Here is a 16,555-nt window from a genome sequence, read left to right on the forward strand (position 1 = left end):
ATGTTAGGCACTAAAACTTGAACCCCCAAAAGTTTTAAGATTAAGTAGTTTAAAATCCAGTTGAGGCGAATCTGCAGATACATATCTGCAATTCGCCCAAACAAATTCAAAATAAGTTCATTCAATTATTGGCACAGGACTTTCAAAGAAGAAATTTCAAGACAAAAATTTACTGGAGGGATTTGAGGAGGAAAACATCTGGGAGAGCTATTTTGTGCGATGAGTTTCTCACAGTCAAAGAATACGAAGATTAGGGATCATGGCGGACAGGAGGCAGGACTAGACTGCAGCTCCAACTCAGACAGACAGAGCAGTGTGTGGAGGCTTGCATCATGAATTTTTGCTCCAAACGACTGTTGGAATACATCAGGACCCGAGAGGACCCCCAGACACTCTGAAGGAAGCAGATTGCTCCTGCGGGACCCGGGATACACCCCAAATACTGTGAGTGCCCAAACTGTGGAAGTGAGAAGGAGAGATTATCTGCCCTCTAACACACACCTCCACTGGGGAAACTGAAGGTCTAGATTACAGTAGAAGATTCTCACCTTACTGGGAGCTGAGTCAATTGAGAGAGCCAAGTGAAATACAAGAGTAGAAGAAGAAGCAGGAAGAGACCTGTGAGCTCCCTGGGTCCCCTAGCAAACCATTTCTGCCTGGCCTCACAGGGGTCCTTCGGGAGGGTAAACAGAGGCATTGGGAAAAGGCCACAGGGAGAAGGAAATATCTAGATGAACTTGGTAACAATTTGAAGTCTCCTGGCCAGAACTTAGGTAAGGGTATGAATCTGGTACACAGACTCCACAGGCTGGGGAAGGAAAGTCACACTTGCTTTCTCAGCTGAAAGATGGGTAAAGTTCTCAGGTGAAAGCCTGGGGCAAGTTCTCAGCCCTGCTTGCTCACTGCCTGGAAATAGACTCAGTGCTATTGGTGGGGAAGTCATGGTGGGAGTGAGACTGGCCTTTCAAATTCCATGGGAGCTAGGCGAGGCCTGTGACTGGCAGCTTTCCCCCACTTTCCTGACCACCTGGATGACACAGTACAGACAGCTATAATCCTTCTAGGAACATAGCACCATTGATCTGGGAATCTCACCCCCATCCCCCAGAGCAGCTGCAACAAGACCCACCCAAGGAGAGTCTGAGCTCAGACATGCCTAGCCCTGCCCCCACCCAATGGTCCTTCCCTACCCACCTAGTAACTGAAGACAAAGGGCATAAACTCACCAAACCTAAGAATAATCGGCATTCTTGAAGACGAAGAGAAATCTAAAAGTTTGGAAAACATATTTTGAGGAATAATCGAGGAAAACATCCCCTGCCTTGCTAGAGACCTAGACATACAAATAAAAGAAGCACAAAGAACACCTGGGAAATTCATTGCAAAAAGACCATTGCCTAGGCACAGTGTCATCATGTTATCTAAAGTTAAGATAAAGGAAAGAATCTTAAGAGCTGTGAGACAAAAGCATCAGGTCACCTATAAAGGAAAACCTGTCAGATTAACAGCAGATTTCTCAGCAGAAACCATACAAGCTAGAAGGGATTAGGACACTATCTTCAGCCTCCTCAAACAAAACGAGTATCAGCCAAGAATTTTGTATCAAGCAAAACTAGGCTTCATATATGAAGGAAAGATACAGTCTTTTTTGTACAAACAAATTCTGAGAGAATTTGCCACTGCCAAGCCATCACTACAAGTACTACTAAAAGGAGCTCTAAATTTTGAAACAAATTCTGGAAACACATAGAAACAGAACCTCTTTAAAGCATAAATCTCATAGAACCCATAAAACAAAAATACAATTTAAAAAACAAAAACAAAAAACAAATCCCCAAGGTATAAAGGGAACAAATAGCACGATGAATGGAATGGTACCTCACAGCTCAATACTAACACTGAATGGCCTAAATGTTAAAAGATACAGAATTGCAGAATGGATAAGAACTCACCAACCAACTATCTACTGTCTTCAAGAGACTCACCTAAGACATAAGGACTCACATAAACTTAAGGTAAAAGGGTGGAAAAAGATATTTCATGCAAATGGACAACAAAAGTGGGCAGGAGTAGCTATTCTTATATCAGACAAAACAAACTTTAAAGCAACAGCAGTTAAACAACAAAAAGGGATATTATAGAATAATAAAAGGTCTTGTCCAACAGGAAAATGTCACAATCCTAAACATATATGCACCTAACACTGGAGTTCCCAAATTTATAAAACTATTATTGATAGACCTAAGAAATGAGATACACAGCAACACAATAATAGTGGGAGACTTCAGTACTCCACTGACAACACTAGACAGGTCATCAAGACAGAAAGTCAACAAAAGAAAAATGGACTTAAACTATATCCTGGAACAAATGGACTTTACAGATATATACAGAACATTCCACCTGACAACTGCAGAATATACATTCTATTCGACAGCACACAGAATTTTCTCCAAGATAGACCTTACGATAGGCCACAAAATGAGCCTAAATAATTGAAGAAAATTGAAATGATATCAAGCCTCAGATCACAGAAGAGTAAAATTGGAAATCAACTCCAAAAGGAAACTTCAAAACCACACAATTACATGGATATTAAATAACCTGTTTCTGAATGATTGTTGGGTCAAAAGAGAAATCAAAATGGAAATTAAAAAATTCTTTGAGTTGAATGACAATGGTGCTAAAAGGAAAGTTCATAGCCTTAAACACCTACATCAAAAAGGCTGAAGGAATGCAAACTAAGGTCACACCTCAAGAAACTAGAGAAACAAGAACAAACCAAACCCAAACCAAGCAGAAGGAAATAACCAAGATCAGAGCAGAACTAAATGAAATTGAAACAAACAACAACAAACAATACAAAAGATAAATGAAACAAAAAGCTGGTTCTTTGAAAAGATAATTAAAATTGATAGACCATTAGCAAGATTAACCAAGAAAAGAAGGGAGAAAATCCAAATAAGCTCAATAAGAACTGAAACCAGAGACATTACAAGTGACACCAGAGAAATACAAAAGATCGTTGAAGGCTACTATGAACACCATTATGCACATAAGCTAGAATACCTAAAAGAGATGCATAAATTCTTGGAAATATAAAACCCTCATAGCTTAAATCAGGAAGAATTAGATACCCTGAACAGACAAATAACAAGCAGCAAAATTGAAATGGTAATTAAAAAATTACCAACAAAAAAAGTCCAGGACCAGAGGATTCACAGCAGAATTCTACGAGATATTCAAAGAAGAATTCGTACCAATCCTATTGACACTATTCCACGAGATAGAGAAAGAGGGTATCCTTCCTAAATCATTCGACGAAGCCAGTGTCACCCTATGAAGGCAGTGTCACCCTAATACCAAAAGCAGGAAAGGACATAACCAAAAAAGAAAACTACAGACTAATATTCCTGATGAACATGATTCTGAAATCCTTAACAAAATACTACTTAACTGAATCCAACATCATATAGAAAAGATAATTCACCATGACCAAGTGGGTTTCATGCCAGGGATGCAGGGATGGTTTAACATACAAGAAAAGAGAAGGATATAAAGGGCATCCAAATTGGTAGAGAGGAAGTCAAACCATCACTGTTTGCTGATGATATGATCGTTTACCTAGAAAACCCTAAAGAATACTCCAGAAAGCTCCTAGAACTTATAAAAAAATTCAGCAAAATTTTTGGATGTAAAATTAATGTACACAAATCAGTAGCTCTTGTATACACCAACAGTGACCAAGCTGAGAATCAAATCAAGAACTCAACCTCTTTTACAATAGCTGCAAAAAAAAAAAAAAAGAAATATACCTAAACAAGAAGGTGAAAGACCTCTCCAAGGAAAACTACAAAACACTGCTGAAAGTAATAATAGACTACACAGACAAATGGAAACACGTCCCATGTTCATGGGTGGGTAGAATCAATATTGTGAAAATGACCATACTGCCAAAAGAACTCTACAAATTCAACGCAATTCCCATCAAAATACCATCATCATTCTTTACAGAATTAGAAAAAAAAATTCTAAAATTCACATGGAACTAAAAAAGGGCCCTCATAGCCAAAGCAAGAATAAGCAAAAAAAAAAAAAAAAAAAAAAAAAAAACAAGCCAAAAAACAAATCTGGAGGCATCATATTACTTGATTTCAAACTATATTATAAAGCCATAGTCACCAAAACAGCATGGTACTGATATAAAATAGGTACATAGACCAATGGAACAGAAAAGAGAACCCAGAAATAAACCCAAATACTTATAGCCAACTGATCTTCAACAAAGCAAAGAAAAACATACAATGGGGAAAGGACACCCTTTTCAACAAATAGTGCTGGGATAATTGGCTAGCCACATGTAGGAGAATGAAACTGGATCCTCATCTCTCACCTTATACAAAAATCAACTCAAGATAGATTAATGACTTAAATGTAAGACCTGAAACTATAAAAATTCTAGAAGATAACATTGGAAAAACTCTTGTAGACATTAGCTTAGGCAAGGGTTTCATGACCAAGAACCCAAAAGCAAATGCAATAAAAACAAAAATAAGTAGCTGAGATTTAATTAAACTAAAGACCTTTTGCACAGCAAAAGGAAGTCAGAGTAAACAGATAACCTACAGAGTGGGAGAAAATCTTCACAATCTATACATCTAACCAAGGACTAATATCCAGAATCTACAATGAACTCAAACAAATCAGCAAGAAATAAACAAAAAAATCCCATTAAAAAGTGGGCTAAGGACATGAATAAACAATTCTCAAAAGAAGATATACAAATGGCCAACAAACATATGAAAAAAATGCTCAACATCACTAATGATCAGGGAAATGCAAATCAAACCCACAATGCAATAACATCTTACTCCTGCAAGAATGGCCATAATAGAACAATAAAAAAACAGTAAATACTGGTCTGGAAGCGCTGAACAGGGAACACTTCACTGCTAGTGGGAATGTAAACTAGTACAGCCACTATGGAAAAGAGTGTGGAGATTCCTTTAAAAAGCAAAACTATGATTTGATCCAGCAATCCCACTACTGGGTATCTATCCAGAGGAAAAGAAGTCATTATACGAAAAGATACTTGCACATGCATGTTTATAACAGCACAATTTATAATTGTGAAAACGTGGAACCGACCCAAATGTCCATCTATCAACGAGTAAATAAAGAAACTGTGGCATATACAATGGAATACTACTCAGTCATAAAAACGAATGAAGTTATGGCCTTTGCGGTGATCTGAATGAGATTGGAGACTATTATTCTAAGTGAAGTACCTCAGGAATGGAAAACCAAACATCGTATGTTCTCAATCATAAGTGGAAGCTAAGTAAGCTATGAGGATGCAAAGGCATAAGAATGACACAGTGGACTTGGGAACTCAGGGGAAAAAGGTGGGAACGGGGTGAGAGATAAGACTACAAATAATGGTCAGTGTATACTGCTTGGGTGACAGGTGCACCAAAATCTCACAAATCACCACTAAAGAACTTACCCATGTAACCAAACACTATCTGTTCCTCAATGACCTATGGCAATGAAAATTTTTTTTAAATTCCAAGAAAATATTGTGCCAAGCAACTATAATCTGAAGCATGAAGCAAGTTAAAATGTGGCATGATTTTGAACAAGTGATGGAGAATACAAAAAAAAAAAAAGAAAGAATACAAATATTAGCAGAAAGACTGAGCGAGGAGGTTGTGTGAGGAAAGTTTATTGAAGAAAGCAGGAAGCACGTAGAAAAGGAGCTCCTGTGACATTGAATTAGGAAGTTTTGATTTACTGTCATAAGCAAAGGAAAGTTATTGAATGTTGTTAGGAAAGTCATAACCCAATTTGATATTCACATTTGCAGGTGACTTCTTTAATCAGCAAGCCTCCAAAGAATTCAGGAATACAAACTTCCACATTAATCAATCTTCTTCAGTTGGTTTAAGTGAAACTACTTTTAATAATTTTAAATTTGTGCAAAACGTATCATCAGATGTTTAAGTATGCATATCAATCTAGTTTCCTCTCCCAGTAATACATATCTGTAAGTAATTTAAGAAATAATTAATATAGACATGACTACTAAAATGTGTTCCACAAGTTAATAAAACGTATTATAATTATCATTGAAGTAACAAAGTTGAACACTGATTCTTAGTCTTTCTTAGTTTTTGTTTTGTTTTGTTTTTTATGACCACAGTGAAGGTATGGAATTTGAATTATGGGTCCTAAGGTCTCTTTAGGGGTTGACCTTTTGTAACATAAGATCAAGTGTAACTTTTTCTACTTTTTTGGAATATCTTTGCTTTTGGCAGTGGCTCCAATGGGCAAGAAGACGAGGTGCTACATCATAAGCAGAATGTTGTAAGATACTATAAAACTAGTTATTTATCAAACTCCAGACTCATCTTTCCATGAGGGGAGAAGAGAGTGATGGTAAAAGTAACTACAAATTGGGAATTTATTTGGAGTGAAAGCTGTTAATATTTTGTGCATTCCTCTTCTATGATGAAGCCATGTGCAGAGAAGATTATGGAACCATTTAGAGAAGTTATGTGATCTTTGGGGTTTTTAGGGACATAAGAAGTGTTTCCTAATTCAGACCTGAAGAAGGCTAGAGGCTTGAATGACCTGTGGTAGTGGCATAAAGTCAGCTGCATGGAAAATAGAGAGAACTTCTAGAATCCTACTAGGCAGTTTCTTATGGGCCAAAGTTGGAGTTTGTGGAAGGGAGCATGGACAAGGTGACCTCAGAAGAGAGTGGAGCAATAGGGTAGATAGCTAGAAGCTATAGACTGGAGGAGGGCCAATTCATAAAAATCTGATATGATTTGAGTACATGTTGAAATGTGCTCTCCAGCATTGAATGTGGGGCCTAGTTGGAGGTATTTGGGGCATGGGGAAAATCCCTCATGAATGGCTTGGCACCATCCCCCTGGTGATAAGTAAGCACTTGCTCTGAGTTCACACACAAGATCTGGTTTTTAAAAAGTGTGGGGCACCTCCAACCCCTGACTTGCTCCTGCTCCTGACGTGTGATATACCTGCTCCTCTTTCACTTTCATCGTGATTATAGGCTTCCTTAGGCCTCCCCAGAAATTGACACTGGCACTATGCTTCCCATACAGCCGGTATAACCGTAAGCCAATTAAACCTTTTCTTATAAATTACTCAGCCTCAGATATTTCTTTACAGCTAGACAAGAACAGTCTAACACAAAGTCTAATCAACAGAAGCCTCATCTTCATCGGGGAACTACAGAAAATGTTGTCTCTGATGATAGTTATCTTGGAGAACTCCCAAATTATCTTTGGTAGGCAGAACTGCTACTATTTAAGCATTAGACATAAAGGTGGTCCTGATGTCATGTTACAGTTATGCTGGCCACGTAACAGTATGCTTATTTCCTATAACCTACCTCTTTCCCCTGAGTCAGAATAGACGTAATCATCAACTAGAATGCAGGAGATAAAGCAAACAGAAGAAGAAAGAAGCTGAATATGAAGTACATGAAAGTTTCTTTGACGTATTCAGGTCAAAGCTGCCTGGAAAAAAATAGCTTTGAATCAAATGGTATGATAAAGTTTTGCCATTAGACCAGAGATGACTTTTAAATACTGGAATGTGATTATAAAAACTTTGAGATCTATTTTATACAAGGATGAGGAAGAACAATTCAACAGAGCAGTTTAAAAGTGTAGAGATGAGAGTGAGTGAAATTGCTTTATTCTTGAACTCACTGAATCCAGCTCTTTTAATAAACCAGTTATACCCTAGGTCATTTAATTTTAGGATGTGTACACTTTAATCTTCTAAAGATACAGACACTAGGTTGACAGATTAAGGTTAAAATATACTGATGTGTTAAGTATATATTGTATTCATCTATCTTATGTTGCTATGCAGAATACCTGAGACTGGGTAATTTTTAAACAATAGTAGTTTATTTGGCTTATAATTCTGAAGTCTGGGAAGTTCAGCATCAGATCAAGGGGCCACATCTAGTGAGGGCATTGTTGGTGCATCATCCCACACTGGAAGGCATCACATGACAACATGGCAAAAGAGGGCAAGAGAGTGCCAAGCCCCCTTTATAATAAGTCCAATCTTGTGATAACTAACCCAATCTCCTCATAATGACATTAATAAATTTATGAAGGCAGAGCTCTCATGACCTGATTATCTCTCTCTCTCTTTTTTTTTTTTTGACAGAGAGTTTTGCTCTCTTGCCTAGGCTGGAGTGCAGTGTTGTGATCTTGGTTCACTGAAGCCTTCACTTCCCGAGTTCAAACAATTCTCCTGCCTCAGCCTCCCAAGTAGCTGGGACTACAGGCATGCACCACCACGCCTGGCTAATTTTTTTTATTTTTTTTGTAGAGATGGGGTTTCACCATGTTGGCCAGGCTGGTCTGGAAATCCTGACCTCAAGTGATCCACCCTCCTTAGCCTCCCACAGTGCTGGGATTATAGGCCTAATTATCTCTTATTAGGATCCAACTTACAACACTGTTGCATTGAGAATTACATTTTCAACCCATAAACTTTGGGGGATACATTGAAACCACAACACACATACACACACTAAAAGATCTGATACACCCAGTAAAATATGGTGACATCAAAGCTAAATTAATAAAATATTTCAGTATGGGGGCATTGGTCAGTCTGAGTGCTACTGAGAAGTAGATTAAGAAGACAACTGTTAGGTTATTTCCTAGGGTAAATGCAAACTATACTTCTTTTTGCAAGAAAAATTATCTTTAGATATGATCCTAACCTATTTTAAAATGCTAAGTCTTTTAAACTATATCAGCCAGGTCATAGTGGCCGACTATTATCAGGAAAACCATAGTCCTGTGCCAAATATTTTTAAAACTTTGGGTGAACCACAAGTTTTTCTAAAACAGTCTGACAAGTATTTCTATTATAAACACTCATATATTAGAAGCCAGCAATTCTAACAATGTTTAAAAATTTTTAAATTTGAGGGAGAAAGCTCTTTGTCTCCTTTGGTAAACAGACAGGTAACACCTGAACTTTATTATGACAAGTTACAAATTTGAAGCTTTAAGCAAACATTTTCAGCAAGGCATATGTTAATATAGTATTTCCTTCCTTAGCTTTCTAAACAAAGGTTAATCGCTAGCACATAGCTCAACATAATCAAAGCACTTCTGTCACCACCTGATTTACTCAAAGTTTTCCTCTATGTTCTTTCATTAACTGAAGGTTGAAACCTGTGGCTTATAGTTACAACCATGATATCAATCAAACAAATCTCTTCGGGACATGCAATATTGTTTCAGGAAATATCTACGGTTTCTCTCAGCAATATTAACCTGTTAAGTTGCAGACACAGAGAAGGAAGATAGTTGTCTTTAATTATAATCAGGGTTTTTCCAGGCAAGTATAACAGAGGTGTAGGGAAATCATAAAGACTAAAGGAGTTGGTAAACATGCTTTTATAATGAAGACCCACGGAATAGTACCTGGGTAGCTGAAATGAGTGAACCATATGGAGTAACAGTACTTACTGTACTGATTGGAGGTATCCATACATTTTAATAGTTGTCTTAGGAGTAGTAGAAGAGGTGAGGTTGAAGATGAGGGGTTGCATAACTGGGTTCTGGTCAGGTAGTATTCTGGACACTTAGGGCTTTTCAATCACATGGGTGTTTTGGCCACCTTAGTAAACTGACCATATTATGGAATTACTTACACAGATTTATGCCTTGCACCAATTGACGAAGTGTCCTCTATGATCCAAAACAGGCAGGATGCTAATAATTTCCTTCACTTTTGTCTTTACTCTGTACAAGTTATCTAGGTTACCTTTATGTCACTTACTCCTTCACAAAAGGTAGACAGCATTAAAAACAAACCGCCTACCTCAAAATTTGGCCAGGGTTTACATTGCTTACCAAATCCATTTGGAAGGAATTTAATGTAGAAAAATTGGATCAAGAGTTGTGTGGAAATGATTTTTGTTCATCAGATAACAAGCAATAGGGTCCTTAATACTTTCTTTATGGAACGTGGTTCTTGATTCATAAGCTTGTTTAAGAGCTGGGTGCAGTTGTTCACATCTGTAATCCCATCACTTTGGAAGGCCAAGGTGGGAGGATGCTTTAGCTCAGGAGTTTAAGACCAGGCTGGGCAATGTAGTCAGAGGCCATTTCCACACACTTACACAAAATAGCCAGGCATGGTAGGGTGTGCCTATAGTCCCAGTCCCAGCTGCTTAGGAGGCTAAGGTGGGAAGATTGCTTGAGCCCAGGAGGTCAAGGCTGCAGTCAACTGTGATTGTGCCAATGCACCATTGCACTCCAGCCTTGGTGACAAAATGAGACCCTGTCTCAAAAAAAAAAAAGAAAGAAAAATATAGTGTGAATACTATTTCACATTCCAAAGTACATTCAAGAATAATTTCCTAGTGAAATCAATTGAAAATAGAGACTTTTTTTTCTCAAAATAATACACAGTATCCAGGCTTGGAGATAAGTCACATGTTAATAATTGCCAACTATGACAAATTTAATTTTACAAATATGGCTATAATAACATCTATCACCTCATGAACTCCTTTGTAGTATGAGCTTTCTATTCATCTAAAAAGTGGAGTCTAAATCCAACCCTTGAATCTGGGTTGGCTCTAGTGACCTACTTGTAATTAGCAGAATAAGCAGAATGAGGCTGAAGTGACACAGACTAGGTCAGTGGGAGTTCTGCATCTGCCTTGGTCTCTTAAACCACCTGCTGTCTCTATGCTCTCTCTCTGGTAACCATCTCAAAACTCAGCTGCTGTGCAGTGAGAACTCAAGCCACGTGTGCGGCCATGTGGAGGTGCTCCAGTGCACAGTGTTCAGCTGAGCCCAACCTTTTGGTCATCCCAGCCTATCAGCCAGACTCTTGCATGGAAAGCTTTCAACAATTGTAGCCCGTAGCCATTTAGGTCATCTCTGACTGATTGATTTTTCCTAACTGGGTCCCTGGACATAGTGAAGGAGAGCAAGCGATCTTCTCCTGTGTCTGTCCACATTCCTAATTACATAATCAGTAAGCATGATATAATTTTTTTGTTGTTTTATACCACTAAGTTGGGGTACTTTGCTGTGGAGCAAGTGATAACGAGAATAGAATTTAGTATCTCAAACTACAGTATCAATAAAACAAAACTGAAAACATCAGGCATTGGTTCGGAGACTTGGTCACAAGCATAAGCCTGAAAGACCTTGAAATGGCTGTCAGTGGGGGATTCAAAGAAAGTAGAAAATAAATGTTATTCAGCTGGAAGAGGACCCTTATTATATAGTGACAGGAAATTTGGCAGTGCTGTAACCTGTGGTAACAGGAAAAATAAAAATATAGCTAATAGACTATTTGAATTTGCTAAGGAGATTTCTAGGCTGAATTTTAAAAATGCCAGCATCTTTCTTTTAGCTGTGTATAAGATAAAAATAGAAAAAAAATCAGCTGTAAAGTTATTGTTCATTTTTAAAGCAAACTTCAGAGAAAATATGAAGACAAGACTTGCTCAAGTTTGGAAATATGACTATTTTTCGTTCCCATTCTTTTCAGTGTGTAAAGGATTTTCAAAATAGTAAAGGGGCTCAGGGAAAATATCAGATCAACAACATTGTCAGGAGTCTGTGGCCTCAGAATAAAGATAAACCATGGGTGTGATTGAAAATCTCTTTATTAAATCTTCCAAAAAATTTTAAGTGATGCCTCATGGTCTCTTTCAGAGAGGCAAAAGGCCATCTAAGTTCCTTCAGTGTGTTTCAGAGACCCTCTCTCTTAAAGAATAGTCTAATAACCTTAAAGAATATTCAATAATCCTGTGAGGGTCCTATGATTGCCTCACAGGAAGCCCAAGTCTGAGAGAGCTTATTGCAAAAAAAGATTTGTGGTTATGGCTTTCATTTACTGGAGTGTATTATAAATTGATATATAAGACACTCAGAACTTTAAAAAAAAAAGTATCGGGTTGAACTGAAAATGACAAACGCAGTTCAAAATGAAGAGTCCTTTGGAACTGGCAACATGTCCCGAGAAAGACTGCAGAATTGCTGTAGAGCAGTGAGCTGTGAACCTTCCATTTCCCCTCCTTCAGTGGGAATATCTATGTAACGATTCCAGACTTAATTCATATCATATATTTTGTTTGTCGGAGGAAGATAACTTGTCTCTAGTTTACAAGCATGTGGATGGAGATAAGACACACGAGAAAAACTGAACAAAAAGAGACTCATCTGTACCTGTCCCTGATTTAGATGATGAAATCCTAGACTTTAATCTACTGCTGTATGAGATTAGACTTTTCAGGCCTTCTGAAGTTAGTGAGTTTATTTTGCATGTGGAAGGATGCGAGTTGTAGGCAGAGGACAGGGTTGGACAGGTTGTGTTTTCCAAAGATTATGCTAATAATATCCCCTATCCCACATGTTCCTCTGCCAGGTAGTCTTGCCACTCCACTATTGAGGAGAAGTCCAATTACCCTTCACTTGTAGCTGAGCTAACTTAAAAACTCACTTACAATTAAGAGAACATAGTTAAAGTGACTCTAGGTGTCTTCTGAGGCTAGGACAGAAGAAGCTGTTCAGCTTGTACCTTGTTCTTTGAGCGCTCTCTCTGCACACTCCCTTTCAGAACCCAGTTTCTCAGGCTCTGAAAAACCCAAGCCATGTGGAGAGATCACACATAGGTGCACCAGTCTACAGCCTAAGCTGAGATCAGCATTTAAGGAATCTCCACCTAGACCCAGGCATGTTACTGAAGAAACCTCCAGATGATTTCAGGACCTAAACATTTGAGTTATCTCAGCTGTTTCAATATTCCCAGATGAAGGAAGCTTCAGGAATCATGAAGCAGAGAATAAACTGTTTCTACTATACGTATCTGTCTGAACTTCTCACTCACAGAATTCATAAACTTAATAAAATGATTGTTGGTTTACACCATAAAGTTTGTGATGCAACAACTGATAACTGAAGCACCTGGAAGTGCATTTTTAAAAATTATTTCTCAACTGTTTTTATAATTTCTATTTGATATTATGCTCATTCATTTGAAGATTGATCATTTTAAGAAAAGAATGTCTTGAAACTAACACTGACAAACTAAAACCAAAGCAAGACAAAAAATAACCTCATAGGAAGGTGAGAAAGAATAATTGGAGTTGACATAAATATAGTTGAACCACAGGAATATATAGATTAAGGACTTAGCGGGGCAGTGCAGGCTGTCTTCAAATATGTGAAGGCTGTCATGTGGAAGATGGATTAGACTTGTACTGAGGAGCTCTAGAGAGCAGAACTAATGCCTTACATTGGGTGGTCCAAGGGAAGCAGATTTTATACCTAAGAAGTGGAAGTATTTTTCAGTAATCAGAAAAATAAAGTTGGGGACCGCTTCTTGAGGAAATAAACTGTAATTTTTGTTGAGGAAAGCCTGGGTATTGTAATAATGGTAATTTTCTTAAAAAAAAAATATCTTGCTTTGGGTAAAACATTGGAGTGGGTGTTCTAACATATTCCAGTCATAAAGTTGTAAGAATCTATCAAATAGCAATTTTTTATAATAATCTACATCTAAAGGTTAGGTATATAGGCCAGTTAGAAGACAGAAAAATAGACACAAGTTTTCAGTGACTTGTGCTTTCAAGGGCAATAAAATATCTAGTAATTACAGTATGTTACATAACAAATTAAATACATATTTAATATATTAGTGAAACATCTATTTTATATTATATTATATTATATTATATTATATTATATTATATATTATGCCAGTGCATAAAAGCATAATGACACTACAAATTGATGCTCTTTTATTTACATATAATTCCATTGTATATAAATATATATGCGTAAATATTTTACATATACATTTATACTCACATACATATATATGCACATATACATATCGTTTTGTATTACTGTCTCATTCCTCCAAAGATTTGATGGAGCCTCTGTAAATATAAATAACATATTAAAATAGAAAAGAAAAAATGGGATATGAGTAATTTAGATGAAATAGAGTAATAGAAATTATAGTAAAGTTAATGTGCAGATATTCAAGGCAACATCTTATCTGATTATAGTCAAATAGAAAAGGAAGAGAGTAGGAAGTGATTAAAAGAGGAATTCCATCATAATTATCATTATCATCACCATCACATCATTATTCCATTATTAGTGTCTTTAAATTGGCTGCTATTTATTCATAATTCATTGTAACAACACAATCTTGAGCATATAATTTTTATTATCTCATTTAATTGCTAACTGAAATTATGAAGAAGAGAAATAATATCTACATAAAAAGTAGGGCATGCTTAAGTTTATTCATTTAAGTGGATAACCTGGAAATGAACCCAGATCTTTCGTGATGACCAAGCCCAGTATATTACGCTATCGACAGCGTTAGTGTAAACGAGATCTGTATTTTTAGGTAAAGACTTTAGTCATTAGAAGAGGATGCATGTTTTATCTATTAAGCCCTCCCCAATATCTTCCCTACAATAATACACATTTCCTGAAATTACACACTTTCCTTTAGTTTTTGATTTAATAGAAAATGTCTGTGTTCTCCGTTTATTTGTGAATAACATTAAGAGGGATCAACCAATACAGTTGGCTAATAGCTAAAATATAGATTTACCACAGTTTAGGGAGGAGGAAAGGGGTGGCTATTATGGGGTGTCAAAAACAAAGGAAGATTATGAAATCGAAGTTGAAAGACTGGCTGCCTAAAACAGGTATTGTCTATTTAATAATATTTCCCACATGAAAGACATCTTCCAAGGAGATAAAGAATATAGAATTGCCCACTTTAATTTTGAAAACATTAATCTTGGGACTAGCAAGTTGTCAACTGCTGACTAATACAGTAGGGAGGTAAATTTTTATTCTACGGAAGTGGATATTTTTAGAAAATAAGAAAAGAACATAGCCAAAATGCAGTAAAATAAATAGCTTTGAACTTGTAGAAAGAGTCAAGGTAGGTAGACACTTTCTAAATTTCAGATGTGATTGACTAATCACTTGAGAATTTCAAGGAGGACTGATGAGAATGTATAGAGATTTAAAGCAGGAGCGAAGCAAGTCAGGTGAAGATAATGGAGCTAAAGAGAAATCAGTTGAAATATTTTGCTTTTCTTTGAAGGTTTTCTGAAATCTTTTATACTGTGCACAACAAAATTTTCTTAGTTGGAAGGAAATGAGAGTAAATCATACTCTTTTATTAGTTTGGTATGACATTACTGATAATAAAAATTTTATGTAGGGATGCTAAATGACAGTTTATATAAAGGCCAAGATTCATGAGGCTTGAGATATTAGATTTAGTTGGAAAATGGTATGTGGAAGGAAGGTCTTTATGTAATTTGTCTAGCACAGTGAGTTCAAATTCAACTATTTGAAGTTCAAATTTTATAATGTAAAATTATATTTTAGATATTTTTCATAGTCTAAAAAGCAATCCCTCACATGTAATTTAAATTTACAATAAACTCCATGATAATTAAATTTAAAGGACTAAATTTAAATTAACTAAATGGCTCTACTTAGGAAAGGAACTAATATTCAAAAGCACTTATTCAGATATTTTTCTCTCCTGTTTCTGTTGATGACCCCTGACAAAAATTCTCTTTTGGACAAAATCCTAGTCAGTCTTCTCTGAGTCCTCTTCTCAACTAATTCTCAACCTTGGCCCATAAAGACTTGAAAAAAACACGAACATAGTTTTTAACAATTCAAGGCCACATAGTTATAACAATCCTACTCTCTTTGAATTGCCTAAGAAAACTCAAGGCTGTCAAAATAATTTACTGCTTGTTTCTGCCAACATCTGAGGCTAGGGCCACATCTCCCAGTCTCTGTGGAAGGATGGAATCCTATCATTGATAATTGCTAGGTAGCAGGCACAGCTGGCTAATCACATTAGGATTTACTAACCCTTTCATAATTTTTCATTTCACTGAGCCCCAACTCACCAATCCTCTGTCTTCTTCCATTCTCTCTTTAAAACACCCATTCATTCCTGTACCAATCAAAGGTGAGTTTAGTTCGTGCTGAACTATTTTTGCCTATTGCATTAGTTATTACTAATTAAAATAGTTATTACTATTACTTTAGTGTCCAGTTTTGTTTATCTTTGACACTCCATTCTTCCTTTACTGAAACAATTACAGATTACATATATAATTACAGAACTGAACTAGTTGTGTAGATGCAATTTCCACACTTGATCTTACCCAAAAGACCAAGAAGAAATAGATACAATTTCCACACTGTAATACTTATTATTTATGCCAATACTTACAACAATAAGAATAACCCAGATTTATTTAAGACTTACTATGTATTGGGCACTCTGATATCTGCTTTACATTCAGTCTGTCATTGGTGTTCACAACAATTCTGTAAGGTATTTACTATTGACATATACATTATTACAGATGAGAAAATTGACAAAATGAAACTAGAAATCACATTTTTTTGAAAAATTAAGTTGGCTTTGGAAACATTATTTTTCTTAGATGAATTGA

The sequence above is a fragment of the Pan troglodytes genome, chromosome 11 (assembly GCF_028858775.2).
Source record: "Pan troglodytes isolate AG18354 chromosome 11, NHGRI_mPanTro3-v2.0_pri, whole genome shotgun sequence".
Taxonomy (NCBI): domain Eukaryota; kingdom Metazoa; phylum Chordata; class Mammalia; order Primates; family Hominidae; genus Pan; species Pan troglodytes.